The sequence below is a fragment of the Helianthus annuus genome, chromosome 5 (assembly GCF_002127325.2).
Source record: "Helianthus annuus cultivar XRQ/B chromosome 5, HanXRQr2.0-SUNRISE, whole genome shotgun sequence".
NCBI classification, from domain to species: Eukaryota; Viridiplantae; Streptophyta; class Magnoliopsida; order Asterales; family Asteraceae; genus Helianthus; species Helianthus annuus.
Window position 1 is genome coordinate 81,740,290 of NC_035437.2, and position 20,454 is coordinate 81,760,743.

Here is a 20,454-nt window from a genome sequence, read left to right on the forward strand (position 1 = left end):
TCAATGGTTCGATAAATCATTTTTTTTATGATTCTATTTATGTGAGTTTGTTGAATTCGAGTTTCATTTATACAACAACCAACACAAGTTTCCGTTGGTAGTGAATTCTATGGTTTTAAAACTGATATGCATATTGTGAACGTTCATTTGGAATTCTCTTGGTCAAAATTCCTCTTTTATTGAACCCCGCAAACTTGATCACATTGGTGATAGTATCACTACGCTTCGTTTGCTTGACATCGAATTCGGGAACAAACTCAGTTGAACCATTGGGTTCTTATTGATGCAAAATGCCTTTAAATTCACACGATTCGAATAAGTCTTGATTCAATTACGCGGTCATTCACTTTGTTATTATTCGGACTTACCTGCGAACCACACAACTTTGAGGAGATAACAAAGACTAAATTTCTAGGACGAAATTTCTGCAACAGGGGGAGAATGTGACAACCGGTAATTAACGCCTCTTAATTACGCAATTATCAAACGTTTAAGGCGATAATAAATAGTGTTTAAGGCACTAACTTAATTAGGCTTTTGGAATGCCTAGGGACATCTATTCGACTTTACAGTACGCGAATGTGGATTTACGAGAAGACCGCTGAACGATACGCGATAACAAACTGACACCGAACAAAATACTGACTACGCCGACAAATACGAAGTTTATACGTATAATTTATGCATATGAATGTGGTTTTTGCGAAAATATCATACTTTCGAACGACTTAAACTAAATAAATAATTAAAGCGTGAAAACAATATAATTGTTATTTCCTTTTTTTTCATATACTCAAATTATTATTATTTAGGTGTGCGGCATCAGACGACTCGCATATGCGGTATACACTCACACACATCAAGTACCCAACTAGTTTACGCAATTATTTGCAAGACAACAAAGTTTATTATCATGTATAGCTCTTACATAGAAAAACCAAAACGTACACTATACATCTTAAATATGCGTGTATATAAATAAACCTGTAACCTATACATATATACTTACATTAACTAGTGGGGAACCCGCGCGTTGCAGCGGTGTCGACAATATGGCCGAGAACATAATTCAAAGTTAAAAACTTTAAAAAATCCTATATATGTTATGTGTGTATATATATAAAAGCACTTCACGCTTCCCAAAACAGATCATATAGATTCGGGGAAAATGCTTAAAAGTTTGTCCACAAAAGCCACTAAGAATACCAAAAAGAAAAACAAGAACAAGTAAATAGCATAGCAAGACATAGTATCTTCACGAGTAAGTTTACATAGCTGCAAAGCATTTAAAATTTACATCTCTTATCTCATTGTAAGGGTTCCTCATGTGTCAATTTATGGAAGGACAGTTTACATAGCTGCAAAGCATTTAGGATTTACATTTCTTATTTTTTTTTAAAACCCAATTGACTGAGCTTACACAAAAATTGAGACAAACTTGATAATATATTTATTTAACTTCAAAGACTTTTATAAATTTTTTTTTTATTTTTACAGGTTTCAAACGACGTACATTGAGCCATGTAACACTAAATTATGTCCATAATGTGTAGTCCCATGTTTAGATTTCCAGTTGCCACCACCAACATAACCACCAGTTTTAAAGGTTATTTTTGCCTAGCCCTGGGAAAATTAATAAACTTGTATTAATTGATAAACATCAAACATGATAAAAAATTATTACAGAAATTCTCTTATTTGTTGTATCAAATATGTTTCTAACCCACCTATAAATGGTGTCCTTTTAATTAAAAAAAAAACATTTTCAACAGATTCAAAAGCCTTGTTGCTTCTTTGGGTGGCCCACTCCTTGTTAAACAGATAACTCAAAATTTTCACGGTTGCATAACCTACATACATAACATGAGTTAAATCTTTATTTTCAATGATAATTAAGATGTTTACCTTGTAGAGTGATTGAAGTTGAAGTTGATACTTACTCTACTCTGACAAGAAGGGGCACACCTCTTTCAAACCGGACATCGTTACACAGCCCTAGCTGACATAAATGACCCAAAAAGGCATGATGCTGACTTTTGTCTTCCAAAAATGGGCCAAAAGGGTAGAGAAGAGACTAACCTGACTACATGATGCCTTCTTGTACACTGTTGGCGGTGTTGTTTGTTTGAATTTCTTCAGCATTCCAAATCCTTTTTAACAATTCATCCATTTTCATGGACCCATAATCTTTACAATTACTACTACCCATGGTGTTTTGCAGCTCATCAAAGGTCAATGAGTATATGGATCCTTGTCTTGATAGATAAAATTCGCATTGACAACCGCTGTTGCCGGATGATTACTCATGTTCTTAAAGTTCTTGTTTCTATATCAACTTACCCTAATTTCACTGTTCAACACAAAAATGATATCAAATCAATGAACCATATCATATGAAACCCTAATTAAACTTCACATAATCATAATCACAAAAACTCTAATAATTTGTTACGACTGAAGCCGTAATTCGACCACAACAAAAAACATATTCAAAAACAGAGAAATTAAAAAAAAAAAACAATTGCAATAATCCTTATGAGCAGTCATAAAGATAAGAATAAGTTGACTTATACCTTAAATTCTTTGTCATGTAGCTCTTCAATGGCCTATTCAACATCATCTTTACTTCTGAATGCTAGTGTCCTTATTTCTTACCAACCTCACCTGAACAACCAGACAAATAACTATTTATTCTTAAACAATTAAAAAAAAACATTTTTCCCAGTATGATTACACTTAGAGCTGACCTCAACACCCCAAAATGGTTCACAAAATTCACTCGAAACCTCCCACTTTTGGGCAAGGGCAATTCTTCATAGCGACCAGGTAACCAATCAATCGACTCTAGATATGGTATTTGCGATTGAAACCAATAATCACAACCTAGTAAGTTGGTTGAAGTACAAAATATAGATACATTAGGACCTAACTATTTGATCATTGCAACTTGCAACTGATATTATGCATAACCATGAAGAGCTTTGAACCATTTCCTTACCTCTTCTCCTCATTCCACTTTGTTTCTATTTTAGAACTTTCAGATCCGGTCAGGTCATTTAAAATCCTACAAGAAAAAGAGTGAAAGTGAATTTTGCGGCCACAAAACACTCATATGAACCTAATTTGATACAAGTATAAAGCCCACAAAAAAAAACTGCAATACGTCATTTGCTATTTATGTTTTTTCCAATTGTAATTTCAGTGACAAAATCTCAAAGGATAAGTGATAAACAAGAGGTAACTTTATTTTATTGTAACATATACTTATATGTTTCACATGTATTGTAAAACTCATAGTTTTACCAACCAACAAGATTCTGCACGTAGCATCCGCAGACTCTCGAATCATATGAAAACGCTGTTCAAGTTGCAATAGACAGATACCCATCCTCATGTTAGTTTCTTCTTCGATAAGTAACCAAAACCGCAGCACAAACTGCCAATCCAAACACAGCAAAACCCCAAAAGAAGATCAGTACTTTTGGTTCTTCATTAATCTGCATAGGAATGTTACAACAAATATTGGACCACAAAATCAAACTCTAAGCCTCATACAAACAAAATATCATAAAACAGAATCAACTTCTTGAAAAAATGGGTAGAAATCTTACTTGAACCTGTTTATTCAAATTCAAAGAAGCGTCTGCAACAAGAATATAGAACAGCCCCATAACTCCAGTGTGTTTTCACTGCTGTAGTTCGACTCCAAAGTTAAAGCTTCAGCTTTAATTATTCTCACAGAACCAGGTTTAGGATAACATGTGGAGTCTTGAAAGCGAACACCATACCAAGATCCAGTAACATCTCTCCTTTCATACAGAGCAAAAGAGCACTCTATAATGTAGATATACGCCAATTTGAAGTTGATCTCCTGTACAGATGACCCCAACCTTTGTTCAACATAATCCAATAGGCTCGAAAACAAACCGCATTAGCTTGCCACCTCTTAACAGTAATAACAGCATATAGCAGCAGCAACAGCTAGGCACCAAACGCTAAAACAAAACACTGATGCGTCCATTTTCTCGTCCATAACTTGTATAAGTGGCAAAGATCATACATCTGATACGCAGCATCAGCAATGGTCCCAAACACAATACCAAAGACACCATTACATAACAAAAGCATAAAAATACAAATTCATAACCATCAATTTGCAACAGGAATGATGACTGAGTTCATATATTACAAGAAATAAGAAACAAAACCAGTAGAGAGGGAAAGAGAAACCTGCAGATGTGGTGGTTGACGAATCGATTAGGTTTTTGGCGAGATGAAGAGGGGTTGTTTCAATCCGTCCTTTTAAACACCTATTACACACCGATTACACCTTCGAAACACGGGTATAGATCAGTCTCATTCGATTATCATCATTATCAAACATAATCAAATCCAAAAACATACCCCTGGAATTGTCAATCGGAACCCTAGGTATGGCTCTGCCCGGATCCTAATATCCCCTTGACTGACTTGCGACGGAACCCTAAAGCCATCGTCGGCTTCGCTTTGTCCACAACCTACCACCGCCATCATTCGAACACCATCATCACTGACCCGGCGTCATCTCAGGAGGACTTATGCAAACAAACCGGGCTATTGTCTCTCCAAGTCTCTATTTTTCTCTATAGTCTGTATAGTTATTATAGAGCTGAGGGGACGATGGAAACTGCTGGAAGTCCAGACGCTTCATCTGCTGCAATTGAAGAGTGAAGACATGTGGTAGGGTTTTCAGGGGAAAAGAGTGAGGCCGGTGTGTTGGGAGGGGCAATAATGGGAGAAAATGGTTAAAAAATTAGGGATTTTAACTGGCTTTTCATGTGCCATCTTAAAAAAAGTGCTTGAAATTACCATTATGTCCATAGAAGATGCTTTATATAGTTATATAGATATATATACACTTAAATTGTCTACCTTCATATATTTTTTTTATAAAAAAAAAAACCAAAGATGTGGGTGAATTAATTATATAAATGAAGGTAAAAATATATCAAAAATTATGGCAAGTGAACATCACGTGGCTTTTGTCTTACCATTATGATTTCTTTTCTTGTTGGGTTGCCTAAACATTTATTAGGCATGGTCATGTCCAGTTAATAAATAAAAATCTAAAACCCATTTTGTGACCATCAAAACTCCAAAACTCAAGAAACACACTGGCACTTTCAACACTCAAAAGCTCTCAAACTCCTCCTCTGCTCTCCCCTTCTTCGATTACAGACCCACAACCAGACACCCCTTCATCTCTTTGCCCTCTATCTCCTCCGGTGATCGGAGCCGTGCCTCAGGCGACCTCCGGCACCCCTCTTTCTCCGACTTGTTATCTCAGACCCGACACACCCACCTGAAACTTTTTAGAGAGAGAAATCGGAGGCAGGAGAGAGAGAGAGAGAGAGTCGACGAGAGAGAGGGAGGACGGGAGAGAGAAGATTAGCGGGAGAGATGGTGACGACAGCCGGCGAAGCCCCTCCGGCAACCCAGATTTGCATAAAACGAAGGACAGGGTGCAAAGGTTTCACATCAGATCCAGACACACGGAGCTCCGATGAATGTTTCTGGCGGCAACAACAGAAAACGGACTGCACCGCCGCTACGGCGGCGGTGATGGTGACTCTGATGATGATGATATTGTGTTGAAGATGGGTTTTCACAGCTTCGGTAAGTGGCTCGAGTCTTGATATTTCCGTTTGGGGTTGACGTCAGCAGGTTCCGGGTTCAGATTCAACGGAATCGGGTTAGGTTTTGGGTTGATTTGCTTTGAAAGGGGGTATCTGAGCAGAACCAGAGTCGCCGGTGGCGACGGCCGCTGGCAGCGATGCAATGGTGTATTTGTGCTGTTTATGTTAGGTTCAGATTCGTGTTCGGGTTATCGGGTATATTTTGGTTCATTTCGGTTAGACCAGAAATCAGGATGATGCTCAGATCGGTGTGGTTCGAGTTCAGGTCAGCGGGTTTGAGTCAGGTAGCCAACAAGGTCAGACGGTTCGGTTGACTCGGTCAAACCGAGTCAACTCAGTCAACTAGGGTCAACACAGTTAAAGCGGGTTAACTCAGTTCGAGTCCTGGTTGACTCGGTCAACTTGGGTCAACAGCGGTCAAAACAAGTCAATGGTTCGGTTAAAGTCAGATTTGAATTCGGCCAACACTTGGTCAACACCTGGTCAACCACAGTCAAAACATGGTCAACTGTCGGGCAAGTCAACGCTGGTCAACTGGTCGTAGTCAGTTAAGACCCGGTAAAGTTTTAACGATGCGTTAAACTTTATATAAAGATCCGTTAGATTTATATTTATACGCGACCGAGCTCGACCCACTTTGACTAGATATTAGTTACGTTTTGATACGTTTGACGAAAACTTATAATATATTGATTTGTTTGATTGGATTATTGTTGCGTTTTGATTTAAAATATCGACACTTTGGGTGTCGAGGTTATCCTAAAAACAGAGGAAACTTTGTCCGATTTTCGTTAAAAACCCAGTTTACGAAACGTATATTGTTATAAAGACGACACTTATCAAGATACAAGTTTTCTTATAAAAATAAATATAGAAGTATATTTATTTTGACGATGTTATGAGATTTTGAAACCAATACCTAGTTAAAATAAATATGATGCTTATATTTATTTCAAACATCGGTATCCCGAACACTTTTATAAATAAACATAATGTTTATATTTACTACGAACATTGATATTTCCGAACGTTTATACAAATAAACATAATGTTCATATTTATTTCAAACGCCCAAAACTTTAATATATTTTGTAAAATAAATATAATGTTTTATATTTCTTCTAAACGACAGCGATTCGGGATTTACACTTCAAACGTTTAGCATTCGAAAATCATGTATATAAACATAATTGTTTATGTTTATCTCAACTATTTAGAGTTCGAACATTTCTATAAAAAGAATATGTTTGTTATATTCGTTTCAACGTCAAGTATTCGAATATATATATATATATATATATATATATATATATATATATATATGTATATATTTATTTATTTCCATCCTACGAAAACAACGGTATATTACCGCATCATATACGACACAACAAGACGCGCCTTTATCCGTATACATATTTCTATTCGCGACAACTAACACGGCTAAATAAATATATTTTATATTTATAGATATAAATATATATACGTCCAAAATCACTCGAAAACTAAGTCGATCTCGAAACTTAGTTTTATCCCTATTATAAACGGGATCAATCAACCATAGAATGGTTATTCTAATCAAGATAGCACTTTAATAGAGTCGTTTAGATAACGATTCGGTAGAGCTCGGACACGTAGTTTATCTACGTTTACATTAGAGAACTTATAAGTATTTCTTCGTAGGAATGTCGTAGTTGCACGCTAGCTACTTCACGTTCTTGGAACAACACTTCGGAATCACGTTAAGCTAGCTTTCCACAGGAATATCCAGGTGAGTTCATAACCCCCACTTTTTACTGTTTTGCATTTTTATAAATGTTTTCGGGGGTGGAAAGACATGCAAGTTTCGCAAAAGTACACCATATTTAGATGAACGAAAACTACATATGTTTCTAAACCATTTCTAACAGGATTTCAACGAACTCAAATGGTTTACGAAAAGTTCATGCTAAACTTACCGGTTTTTACAACAATACAAGGTTTTCAAAACAGGCATGAGTTTTCATGATGTGGGCAACGACCCATTATCACTAGGACTGGATAACTAGGACTGGATAGTCCACTAGGGCAAAGGCCCAATGTCACTAGGACTGGATAGTCCACTAGGACAAAGGCCCAATGTCACTAGGACTGGATAGTTCACTAGGTCAAAGGCCCAATGACGTGGGCAAAGGCCCAATGTCACTAGGGCTGGATGGTCCATTACTCACTAAGGGCCATAGGGTCTCTAAAACTGTACAGTGAAGTCCTCGCTACTATTTGGAACTATAATCGCCTGCTAGTCTACCGTCTTGAGTAAACGGTTTGGCGAGGCACTTGCTAGCACAAGGTGGGTTATAGGCTCATGCGGGCATGTTGTCTTTGTCGTATACGGGCATTGACGGTTATACAATTTATACAAATACAAGATTTTCAAATGACATGCCAAAGAAAATGGTTTTATTACATTTTCTCGACATAACTTAAACCGGTTATCTAAAAGATTTGTTTTAAATCTTTTTCAAAACAAACTATGAACTCGCTCAACTTTATGTTGACTTTTTCGCATGTTCTTTCTCAGGTTACTTTTTTAGAAACAATGGCACGGTTGGAATAGGAGAACCCATGAGAATTCGAGTACTTAGCAGGCGTTCAATTTTCTAGAAGTCTTAGCTTATTTGCTTCCGCTGTGCAATGAAGATACCGGTCCAGTCACGCCAATGCTCTGATAATTCCGGGGTGTGACAGATTGGTATCAGAGCTATAGGTTTCAGCGAATTAGGTTTCTGTTGAGATACCTAGGCTCTAACCTCACTTTCCTCTGGGGACTTAGATTATTAAGGATTGAACACATACAGAACGCCTAAGACTCGAATATGGGTTCCAACCGTTGCCAAAAACAATGAGTCAACAATTTTGGTTTTAAAAATACACAAGTGTTGTGTTTAATACTCGGTTCACGAAACAGATTCATACATTAAGCAAAACTTTGAGAGTTTTGGATAACATGCATTTAGGACCTTTGTAAAGCTTATATCAAAACTCATTGAAGCTCCTCACTTAGAAACCGTGACTAACAACTCGGGTAAACGCCATCATATTATGTCGTCTATGCTATTTCACTTACCCGAGCAGGTAACCTATGCTGAACGAAACGCTAGTGCACGAGGATACATGAAACTCAAACTATACATCAATGGATGTCGGAGCACATCACATTCTACGCGAAACGAAGTGCTAGTGCACAAGTATACATGAAACTTAAACTATACGTCAGCGGACGTCGAAGTATATCACACACGACTTTCGAGGCAGGGCCTTTGGAAAACATGATTGGGCATGACAACAACGACGCTAATCCCATCAGCGGGAGAATTACGGGTCGAAATGCGGCAAATAACCACGCGATCATACAAGCAACATGATTCACGCTGAGGTACGTTTAAACAAGATTTCACAACGATCGATACTTAGTCTAAAGAGACTCCCAACTATTGACGCTACAAAAGAAGTCACATGTCTTCGTATCCCCCTATTTCACTTATGGCGATTACGCTATGTTCGACATTCCCCGGTAATGTCATGTTACAACCGGTCATCACACAAAATTCCAGGTAAAGTCCTTAAATTTCTTTTATTGAAATTCTGACTTTTGCATATAGTGAGTAGATTTTTGCATTTCTACTCCCCCTAATGGTCATTGCATCACAGAGATTTTCTTTCATAATAGCGAATACTAATTTGCTTCATTCTTGACAAAGTCATATGTTACACATGCGTTATTTGTTATGCATGTGGCTTCACTCGAAATTGTTGCTTTATCAACGTTCAATATTGTTTCGCTATGTCGATTATTGCATTGTGATTTGGATGATTTCATTGTTGCAAAGCGTTGACTTCTTGATATCGAGTCAACGAAACTTGTTGAAGCTCCTTTCCTTTTCAAGCTACATACATGGTTTTTCGTTGTGGTTATGTCGAAACTTCCTTATTGATACATGAATTTATTGTTGGATTATGTTTCAACCAAGTTCAATTGATTGAACTTGCTCGTAATATATATTCGATTCAAGATTCCATATGATGGATTGAGGCTATCATATTCGAAATAATTCCAACAAGCACTCCATTTGTTTCGAACCATAACAGGCTTGTTTGGTCTTCGACTTCATTGAACCTTTTCTTTGATCGCGATCACCTTGTGATGGTATTTCTTTTTATCACAAGTTTGAAGTTTGCGCTAATCTTGTTGCTCACGTCACGTATGGATTTAATTATTTATTTAATTGTTTGTTGATATTAAATCCATTTTGTTGATTTGTCACATTAAAGCAATCTTAACACAATCGTGTGTTAAGATAATGGTACACAAATTCATGTCATATTCTGGTGTACCTCTTAACGGTTCTTTCATCATCGATCAAACATTCTGTGATATTTATTGCTTTTCCAACTTCGATCGAAAAACATCATTTATTTGTTTCATTTTCAATCGAAAATCCTATGAGATTTATTTGAAACAAACATTCAGATTTACTTCGTTGAACCTTTCATCTGATTTCAAACACGGTGAACCTGTTTGACCACCGTTATTATTGAATTGTTTCAATCACTACGACACCTTGTGGTGTCGGAACGAACTTGTAGCTTGGGCTAATCATGATCGAGCGTTTCATGCAAAACACGGTGATGCTTGTTCGGTCACCGCTATTGTTGAATTATTTCATTCACTACGACACCTTGTGGCGTTGGTATAAACTTGTAGCTTGTGCTAATCACGATCAATCGCTTCATATGAAACTACGTATGTTCTTTGTTTGACTAATCACTCAAGTAGTCTTAACGCAACTATGTATTAAGGCGATGATACACCCGGTTCGGTTGTATTTCATTTCGGTGTATCCTTGCAACACGTTGACTTTTATTCATTCAATGGTTCGATAAATCATTTTTTTATGATTCTATTTATGTGAGTTTGTTGAATTCGAGTTTCATTTATACAACAACCAACACAAGTTTCCGTTGGTAGTGAATTCTATGGTTTTAAAACTGATATGCATATTGTGAACGTTCATTTGGAATTCTCTTGGTCAAAATTCCTCTTTTATTGAACCCCGCAAACTTGATCACATTGGTGATAGTATCACTACGCTTCGTTTGCTTGACATCGAATTCGGGAACAAACTCAGTTGAACCATTGGGTTCTTATTGATGCAAAATGCCTTTAAATTCACACGATTCGAATAAGTCTTGATTCAATTACGCGGTCATTCACTTTGTTATTATTCGGACTTACCTGCAAACCACACAACTTTGAGGAGATAACAAAGACTAAATTTCTAGGACGAAATTTCTGCAACAGGGGGAGAATGTGACAACCGGTAATTAACGCCTCTTAATTACGCAATTATCAAACGTTTAAGGCGATAATAAATAGTGTTTAAGGCACTAACTTAATTAGGCTTTTGGAATGCCTAGGGACATCTATTCGACTTTACAGTACGCGAATGTGGATTTACGAGAAGACCGCTGAACGATACGCGATAACAAACTGACACCGAACAAAATACTGACTACGCCGACAAATACGAAGTTTATACGTATAATTTATGCATATGAATGTGGTTTTTGCGAAAATATCATACTTTCGAACGACTTAAACTAAATAAATAATTAAAGCGTGAAAACAATATAATTGTTATTTCCTTTTTTTTCATATACTCAAATTATTATTATTTAGGTGTGCGGCATCAGACGACTCGCATATGCGGTATACACTCACACACATCAAGTACCCAACTAGTTTACGCAATTATTTGCAAGACAACAAAGTTTATTATCATGTATAGCTCTTACATAGAAAAACCAAAACGTACACTATACATCTTAAATATGCGTGTATATAAATAAACCTGTAACCTATACATATATACTTACATTAATATATATATATATACACTTAAATGGTCTACCTTCATATTTTTTTTATAAAAAAAAAAAACCAAAGATGTGGGTGAATTAATTATATAAATGAAGGTAAAAATATATCAAAAATTATGGCAAGTGAACATCACGTGGCTTTTGTCTTACCATTATGATTTCTTTTCTTGTTGGGTTGCCTAAACATTTATGAGGCATGGTCATGGCCAGTTAATAAATAAAAATCTAAAACCCATTTTGTGACCATCAAAACTCCAAAACTCAAGAAACACACTGGCACTTTCAACACTCAAAAGCTCTCAAACTCCTCCTCTGCTCTCCCCTTCTTCGATTACAGACCCACAACCTGACACCCCTTCATCTCTTTGCCCTCTATCTCCTCCGGTGATCGGAGCCGTGCCTCAGGCGACCTCCGGCACCCCTCTTTCTCCGACTTGTTATCTCAGACCCGACACACCCACCTGAAACTTTTTAGAGAGAGAAATCGGAGGCAGGAGAGAGAGAGAGAGTCGACGAGAGAGAGGGAGGACGGGAGAGAGAAGATTAGCGGGAGAGATGGTGACGACAGCCGGCGAAGCCCCTCCGGCAACCCAGATTTGCATAAAACGAAGGACAGGGTGCGAAGGTTTCACATCAGATCCAGACACACGGAGCTCCGATGAATGTTTCTGGCGGCAACAACAGAAAACGGACTGCACCGCCGCTACGGCGGCGGTGATGGTGACTCTGATGATGATGATATTGTGTTGAAGATGGGTTTTCACAGCTCCGGTAAGTGGCTCGAGTCTTGATATTTCCGTTTGGGGTTGACGTCAGCAGGTTCCGGGTTCAGATTCAACGGAATCGGGTTAGGTTTTGGGTTGATTTGCTTTGAAAGGGGGTATCAGAGCAGAACCAGAGTCGCCGGCGGCGACGGCCGTTGGCAGCGATGCGATGGTGTAATGGTGGTGTTTATGTTAGGTTCAGATTCGTGTTCGGGTTATCGGGTATATTTTGGTTCATTTCGGTTAGACCAGAAATCAGGATGATGCTCAGATCGGTGTGGTTCGAGTTCAGGTCAGCGGGTTTGAGTCAGGTAGTCAACAAGGTCAGACGGTTCGGTTGACTCGGTCAAACCGAGTCAACTCAGTCAACTAGGGTCAACACAGTTAAAGCGGGTTAACTCAGTTCGAGTCCTGGTTGACTCGGTCAACTTGGGTCAACAACGGTCAAAACAAGTCAATGGTTCGGTTAATGTCAGATTTGAAGTCGGCCAACACTTGGTCAACACCTGGTCAACCACAGTCAAAACATGGTCAACTGTCGGGCAAGTCAACGCTGGTCAACTGGTCGTAGTCAGTCAAGACCCGGTAAAGTTTTAACGATGCGTTAAACTTTATATAAAGATCAGTTAGATTTATAGTTATACGCGACCGAGCTCGACCCACTTTGACTAGATATTAGTTACGTTTTGATACGTTTGACGAAAACTTATAATATATTGATTTGTTTGATTGGATTATTGTTGCGTTTTGATTTAAAATATCGACACTTTGGATGTCGAGGTTATCCTAAAAACAGAGGAAACTCTGTCCGATTTTCGTTAAAAACCCAGTTTACGAAACGTATATTGTTATAAAGACGACACTTATCAAGATACAAGTTTTCTTATAAAAATAAATATAGAAGTATATTTATTTTGACGATGTTATGAGATTTTGAAACCAATACCTAGTTAAAATAAATATGATGCTTATATTTATTTCAAACATCGGTATCCCGAACGCTTTTATAAATAAACATAATGTTTATATTTACTACGAACATTGATATTTCCGAACGTTAATACAAATAAACATAATGTTCATATTTATTTCAAACGCCCAAAACTTTAATATATTTTGTAAAATAAATATAATGTTTTATATTTATTCTAAACGACAGCGATTCAGGATTTACACTTCAAACGTTTAGCATTCGAAAATCATGTATATAAACATAATTGTTTATGTTTATCTCAACTATTTAGAGTTCGAACATTTCTATAAAAAGAATATATTTTTTATATTCGTTTCAACGTCAAGTATTTGAATATATATATATATATATATATATATATATGTATATATTTATTTATTTCCATCCTACGAAAACAACGGTATATTACCGCATCATATACGACACAACAAGACGCGCCTTTATCCGTATACATATTTCTATTCGCGACAACTAACACGGCTAAATAAATATATTTTATATTTATAGATATAAATATATATACGGCCAAAATCACTCAAAAACTAAGTCGATCTCGAAACTTAGTTTTATCCCTATTATAAACGGGATCAATTAACCATAGAATGGTTATTCTAATCAAGATAGCACTTTAATAGAATCGTTTAGTTAACGATTCGGTAGAGCTCGGACACGTAGTTTATCTACGTTTACATTAGAGAACTTATAAGTATTTCTTCGTAGGAATGTCGTAGTTGCACGCTAGCTACTTCACGTTCTTGGAACAACACTTCGGAATCACGTTAAGCTAGCTTTCCACAGGATTATCCAGGTGAGTTTCGCAAAAGTACACCATATTTAGAGGAACGAAAACTACATATGTTTCTAAACCATTTCTAATAGGATTTCAACGAACTCAAATGGTTTACGAAAAGTTCATGCTAAACTTACCGGTTTTTACAACAATACAAGGTTTTCAAAACAGGCATGAGTTTTCATGATGTGGGCAACGACCCATTATCACTAGGACTGGATAACTAGGACTGGATAGTCCACCAGGGCAAAGGCCCAATGTCACTAGGACTGGATAGTCCACTAGGACAAAGGCCCAATGTCACTAGGACTGGATAATTCACTAGGTCAAAGGCCCAATGACGTGGGCAAAGCCCCAATGTCACTAGGGTTGGATGGTCCATTACTCACTAAGGGCCATAGGGTCTCTAAAACTGTACAGTGAAGTCCTCGCTACTATTTGGAACTATAATCGCCTGCTAGTCTACCGTCTTGAGTAAACGGTTTGGCGAGGCACTTGCTAGCACAGGGTGGGTTATAGGCTCATGCGGGCATGTTGTCTTTGTCGTACACGGGCATTGACGGTTATACAATTTATACAAATACAAGATTTTCAAATGACATGCCAAAGAAAATGGTTTTATTACATTTTCTCGACATTACTTAAACCGGTTATCTAAAAGATTTGTTTTAAATCTTTTTCAAAACAAACTATGAACTCGCTCAACTTTATGTTGACTTTTTCGCATGTTCTTTCTCAGGTTACTTTTTAGAAACAATGGCACGGTTGGAATAGGAGAACCCATGGGAATTCGAGTACTTAGCAGGCGTTCAATTTTCTAGAAGTCTTAGCTTATTTGCTTCCGCTGTGCAATGAAGATACCGGTCCAGTCACGCCAATGCTCTGATAATTCCGGGGTGTGACAAGGTGACGGTATTGTTTTAAAATCTAAACGCAAGAAAACTTACGTTGGGGTCCTAAAAGTTATAGTCTAGGTCAAAGTATTACTAATAACCTAATTCCCTATAACCATTGGCTCTGATACCAACTCTTCTGTCACACCTCGGCCACGTAGGACAACAACTGTGGCGGAAACGTCGGGGAGTGTTGCAACATAATAATTGTTTCACAACTATGGATTCAAAAATAGTTTCGTTTTATTGATAATATTAAACATTACATTGTCTTAACACATAGAACAAACAAGTTTTATATCGTCTATCATAGTTATTATGTCACTAAGGCCTTGTCCAGATCCTATGTGACGCATGCATCCTAGAAATCAATCAAGCATCGACACCTGAAACATATGTAAAAACTTAGTCAGCAAAGAAATGCTGGCGAGTACATAGGTTTTATAAGAGTATCGGAATCATGGCTCGTTTATATGTTGCGGTATTTTATTAGACTACAAGAATCAAAATACAAACCTTGTTTTGAAAAATGTATTGCAACATAGTTAACCAACTCAAATCAAGTTGATTATGATTTATAAAATCTCATAGCCATGCTTCTTAACCCAAAAACATTTGTTTTAGAAAACCAACTTGTAAAACATCTTGTAAAAACTTGTTAAAAACACGTCTAGTTTATATCTCTTAGTAAAACATCGTTGTATGATATCGTTTCAAAATCGTTTACCCAAGTGAACTAAATAACGCCACGATATGTAATATGATGAAAACACTTATATATAGGAAGTACCAGCGGCGTATCCACCATGCTTTCATCACATTACACCCGTCCCGTTATCTAAACACTAATCAAAAACCAATCGTTCACCCAATTTGTTTAAAATTGTTTGAAAATCGTTAACTCGTTTAGAATCGTTTAAATCATCATCGTTTTAATTGTGAAAAACTATTTATGGTCGTCTCGCTAACAACATTCAAACCTTCGTGACTCGTCCATCGTTCAACTCGTTCTCGTATTAACAAACCACCAAAGGGTAAGTTAACAAATATCAGATTCAGTCGCTACCCACAACCCCCACACATAACCATGGGTGTAGTAAAGTAACGGGATTTGTCAGATCCTATGGTACCATAACCTAATACTGGTCGGTTCGGCCAAAATTAATGAATGTCATTTGTTATGTAACAACAACCATCAAGTTTCGTTCACATTACTGAAATCGTTATTAGTTTAGTAAAAACCGTTTTAATCATTTTCGAAATCATCGTTTAAACCTTGAAAACATTTTGTACATATGAATCACCCCAAAACATTAAAAAACAGTAAAATAGGGGAACTATGTACTCACATGTAGCGCAAAGTATCCTCGATTAAATAGAACTTCAACAAACTCGAGCAAACCAGAGCAATCAAGTAGCTCCTAATAATCGAACCACTAGTCAAACAATAGACGCCTAAATCGGGAGATCGGACAGAATGAGGTCTTGTAAACCAAATGAGTGTTGGAACTCATGTGATATGGTTTAACAAAGCCTACATCCTAAATCGGAACCTAACCTAAGTGCTTTCGACCCATCGTGACCCATTAAGGTAGCTTACGCTACTTTAACGCGTCGTACACGCAAAAGCGCGTTCGAGACGTCTAACTAGTCCTATGACAAGTATTATATGTCCATACATGTTTAATTATGTTACATAATCAGTTACGTGTCAAAAGTTTAGGTTACATATTCTTAATTACAAATTATGTATGAAAAGGATATTTTGGTAATTTACCAAGGGCACATAAACTACTTATCATGCGACTAATCAAACCTAAGTGGTATAACCCCGGAAGGTTATTCCCTACGCTACTATGATCACTAGACGTGTTTGGTCAGATCCTAATGATCGACCAAACGGGTCGTGTTCGAAAGTCGAAGCGGGTGTTTAGTCCGCTTGACTTACGACTCTACATAAGCACTAAACTAAAAAGCGACGAGCTAAACATGTCGAAACATGTTTAGTTAAGTTAGAAAACGGGTTTTGATATCAAAACAAACGGTTTTGACATCCTAGAGTAGTTTGGTTACAAAATACGCGAGAAAATGCATTTTGGCCGAAACTACGACTCGCCACTGAGCCTAGATAACGTGGTAATTAGTAGGTATAGTCACTAGGGACTATAACCATCGTGATTACGCTCACGTTATGAAGTTCAAACGAACTTCGCGTTGACCATAAACTGGTCAAAGCAGAAAGTCAAACACAGCTTGACTTTAACGCTAAAATGAAAGAAAAACGCGAAAGAATACTTACAGAAGGTCCCCGCAAGATTCGAACCCGATTCACTCTCAGGTAGGAAGCACAAACTTCCACTTAGAGAGTGTAGAATCAGATTCAAATTTGAGGGAAATGAGTGGAGGGTGGGGGGTATTTATAGGACTTGGTGAACCGTTAAGATCGTTCCTCACAAAGCGTAATCAAATCTCGGCCGTACACCTTTAGCCCATTGATTTATAAAACCATGGGAGTCCCAAAACAGCCCATAGATTGTTCAAAAACCATTTGCAAGTGGTTTTGAAGTGATTAACAGCTGTAAACAGCTGTTTGCAACAAAATTGCATATCTGGGGAGGCCATGCGGCCCGCATCAGGATACACACAAACTCAGGCGGGCCGCCTGGGCTTGTCTGATCAGCACAAACTTTCAGAAATGACAGTTTTAGCCCCTGAATGCTTTTAAGTCCATTTTCGACACGTTTAAGTCCCGTTAACCCCATTTCAAGGCTCCAAAATGAAGTTAAAGTATAGGGAACTCAAAACATGCTTAAAAATATCTCGGATGTCGGTTCGTTTGGTCGTACGCTTGCGTTATTCGCTTAATTACGACGGAAGTCGTAACGAACGCAAAAACGATCCAAATTAAGCGACGAATGGAATTTTATCATGCCAAACACTAAAATAAAATATTTTAATGCTTACATAAATTTTTGGATGTCCGGATATATTCAGAACGTAAGATATGCGCGAAAATGCAAACTTGTGCACTTTTTGACGCTTTTAGTCCCTATTGATCAATAAAGTTTATTTTAGCATACCGAACCCCTCAAAGCCTATTTCTAAGCTATGTAAAGGTTATTTAGGGTATGTTTAACTTATGATCAAGTTCCGGAGTGTTCGTTACTATACGAATTGGTATAGTTTCGCAATTTGACATAAATAGTCCCTGTGATCGAACAAGGTTGATTTTAACACACCGAACCATCCAAAACTTATTTCTAAGTTATGTGGAGGTTATTTAAGGTATGTTAAGCCTATTTCACTATTCCGGAGTATTTGTTGCGTTAAACTGGTTATATTTACGCATTCGTGCGCATATAACCTTCCAGAAAGTGATTTAGAGCTTGAAATCGGAATCGAATCGAATTGCAAAATCACCAAACACAAATACTCACATAATAACACAAAAACACATATAATAACACCAAAGCACATTGTTTTATTAATAATCAACATTTTTTTACATCGCACCACGACTACAGAACACAGTTGTCTCACCAAGGGGATACCTTGAGTAGGACGTGATCACCAACTTGAAATTCTAAGGGCTTGCGTCGTCGATCCGCGTAACACTTCTGACGGCTTCTAGCTGTCTGAAGGTTTTCACGAATCTTCTTGACCTTATCTGTAGTCTCTAGAATCAGTTCAGGTCCATTAAGCTGAGCTTCACCTATCTCATTCCAGCAGACCGGTGAACGACATTTTCGACCGTATAAAGCTTCGAAAGGAGTCATATTGATGTTAGAGTGATAACTGTTGTTGTAGGAGAATTCGATCAATGGAAGATGCGAATCCCAACTACCACCAAAATCAATCACACAAGTTCTAAGCATATCCTCCAGTGTCTGGATTGTTCTCTTAGATTGACCATCTGTCTGCGGATGGTACACTGAGCTCAAATGAAGTTTAGTACCCATGGCAGATTGCATGTTCCTCCAAAAGCGAGACGAGAATCGAGCATCTCTGTCTGATATAATGTTCAAAGGAACACCATGTCGAGATACAATCTCATCAACATAGATTTTGGCCAACTTATCAGCAGATAAATCCTCACGGATCGGCAAGAAATGTGCTGACTTTGTTAGACGATCAACAACAACCCAAATGGCGTCATGACCCTTTTTAGTACGCGGCAGCTTGGTAATAAGATCTATAGAAATGTTTTCCCATTTCCAAACCGGAATCTCTGGTTGCTCCAATAATCCAGAGGGATGTTGATGTTCTGCCTTAACCTTGAGACAACTAAGGCATTTGGAAACATATAAGGCAATGTCTTTCTTCATACCCGGCCACCAATACTGGGTTCGAAGATCCTTATACATTTTGTCTGCACCAGGATGAATAGAATAACGAGACTTATGAGCTTCATCCATAAGCAAGGTGCGAAGATTGTCTATACTTGGGACCCACAAACGGCCCATGTAATAGAAAATCCCAAAATCTCTCAGTTCAAGCTCAGGATTTGTATGACATGGTAACTCTTTACCCATCAAGTCTTGTGTAACACAAGTATGTTGAGCTTGAATTATGCGAGATTGAATGTCAGATTGAACATGAACACAGTGAAGCTTGACACGTTCCTTACGACTTAATGCATCAGCCACGACATTTGCCTTACCAGGATGGTAGCGAATTTCGCAATCGTAGTCGTTTAGGAGTTCAATCCAACGTCGTTGCCTCATGTTTAGTTCTTTCTGATTGAAGATATGTTGGAGACTTTTGTGGTCAGTAAACACTACACACTTTGTACCGTAAAGGTAGTGTCTCCAGATTTTGAGAGCAAAGACTACTGCACCTAACTCAAGATCATGAGTTGTGTAGTTTTTCTCGTGCACTTTCAGCTGTATTGATGCATAGGCTATAACTTTGTTTCTTTGCATAAGAACGCAGCCAAGGCCTAAGTTGGATGCATCACAGTACACGACAAAGTCGTCGTTACCCTCGGGCAAAGATAGAATAGGTGCATCACAAAGCTTCTGTTTCAAGGTCTGGAAAGCTTCTTCCTGTTTGGATCCCCACTCAAAAGGTTTGCTTTTCCGAGTTAAAGCAGTGAGAGGAACCGCAATTTTGGAGAAGTTTTCAATGAAACGGCGATAATAACCCGCTAGATCAACAAATGAACGAACTTCGGTAGGAGTAGTAGGAGTATCCCAATCCTTAATCGCGCTGATTTTGGCGGGATCTACATGTATACCTTGTTTGTTGACCATGTGCCCCAAAAATTGAACTTCCTTAAGCCAGAATTCGCACTTGGAGAATTTGGCGAAAAGCTGTTCTTTCTTTAGAAGCTCCATTGTAAGACGAAGATGTTGCTCATGAGCAGCTCGAGTCTTAGAATAGATCAGAATATCATCAATGAAGACGATGATGAACTTATCCAAATAAGGTTTACAAACCCTAT

The 20,454-nt window shown here is 37.8% G+C and overlaps 1 long non-coding RNA gene across 11 annotated transcripts; it reads right to left on the minus strand.

Annotated features, from left to right (window-relative positions):
- Positions 1-1,285: 1,285 nt before the first annotated feature.
- On the minus strand, positions 1,286-4,771 carry LOC110940460. Of its 11 annotated transcripts, none has more exons than XR_004894342.1 (11): positions 4,405-4,771; positions 4,231-4,330; positions 3,612-4,062; positions 3,304-3,436; positions 2,999-3,064; positions 2,748-2,883; positions 2,574-2,664; positions 2,080-2,350; positions 1,941-1,999; positions 1,728-1,850; positions 1,286-1,623 (listed from the first exon to the last, which is right to left on the minus strand). It is a non-coding gene; the product is annotated as an uncharacterized LOC110940460 (long non-coding RNA). The 11 variants fall into 11 exon arrangements; XR_004894340.1 differs by having other exon boundaries at positions 3,304-3,497; XR_002593179.2 differs by having other exon boundaries at positions 1,428-1,623; positions 3,308-3,436.
- Between the last annotated feature and the right edge of the window lie 15,683 nt (positions 4,772-20,454).